Here is a 970-nt window from a genome sequence, read left to right as displayed (position 1 = left end):
TATTGTCTCTGAAATGCCCCAAGACGGCGGCTTTTAAGACTTCGCCAGTGTTGACCTTTTGTGCCGTGCTCTTTTAAAATGTTGTGTTTGCTTTGCAGTGAAACGGAAAAGAATTGTTTGTGATTCGAGTGTTGGTGTTTGCCGCGCGTGAAGGGGAGATTACGGATATGATACCATTCCTCTAAGGAGAACTGTTGGAGACGATGGCGAGAGAGTGACAGTAAAGACGAAATCCGCTGGGTGTCTGCCGCTCTGTTTGTGCGTCCACTGTATTGTTATGAGTACAATATTGTGTGCGGAATCATCGTTTGGGATGTACAAAGGTCTGTTTACACTTAAAGGTAAGCTGATGTAGACCAGTTTCTGTTTGGTTCATTTTGTTGTGTTATGCTTGTCAGATTTCTCTTATAAATTGTATTTATACTATATTTAGCTTAAATTATGGAGCATTCATTCTAAATATACTTGACAGTCTTCTTTTCAGCTCTTGATTTATATGATGAAGCTTTTTCAGGCATGCCATAACATTGTGCAACAATTCAGCAGCAAAACTCTGGAGATATTCTGTACTGTGTACTACCTCATAAATAAACACTTAAGAGATTAAACTTCTTGATAAATTGCACCAGAGTGTCATTAACAGTTAAGGTTATGAACAAAAAACTGTTGAACAATTTTTATTTCAGATAAAATATTCAAATTCTAAGACAAGGTTTTATAAACAGTGACATGTACCATCTTGTAACGTAAACAACGAAGGGAAAAACAAGAAGACCTACGTTATTTTGGTTATAATTTGTCCAATTCAAGTCTTGCATATGCTCTACCACAACCTTACCACTCAGGACCATAATGTTACAATATTGTCCTGGTTGTTTCAGTGGTTGTTGGAAAGCACTTGTTATGGTTTGATAATCCTCGGGATTATTTTTTGCCGCTGAATTGTTGCCCTTTAACCCAATTGGCACAG

At 37.5% G+C, this 970-nt stretch overlaps 1 protein-coding gene across 1 annotated transcript in view; it reads left to right on the top strand.

Annotated features, from left to right (window-relative positions):
• The window catches only part of LOC119591922 (protein wings apart-like), a gene marked incomplete at its 3' end in the record, with an annotated part of 17563 nt that overhangs the window by 982 nt on the left and 15611 nt on the right, over window positions 1-970 (top strand). The window contains 1 exon segment of the mRNA XM_037940676.1: window positions 99-341.

Source organism: Penaeus monodon, chromosome 29, assembly GCF_015228065.2.
Source record: "Penaeus monodon isolate SGIC_2016 chromosome 29, NSTDA_Pmon_1, whole genome shotgun sequence".
Lineage (NCBI taxonomy): Eukaryota > Metazoa > Arthropoda > Malacostraca > Decapoda > Penaeidae > Penaeus > Penaeus monodon.
This window is presented reverse-complemented; position numbering and strand designations above follow the sequence as displayed.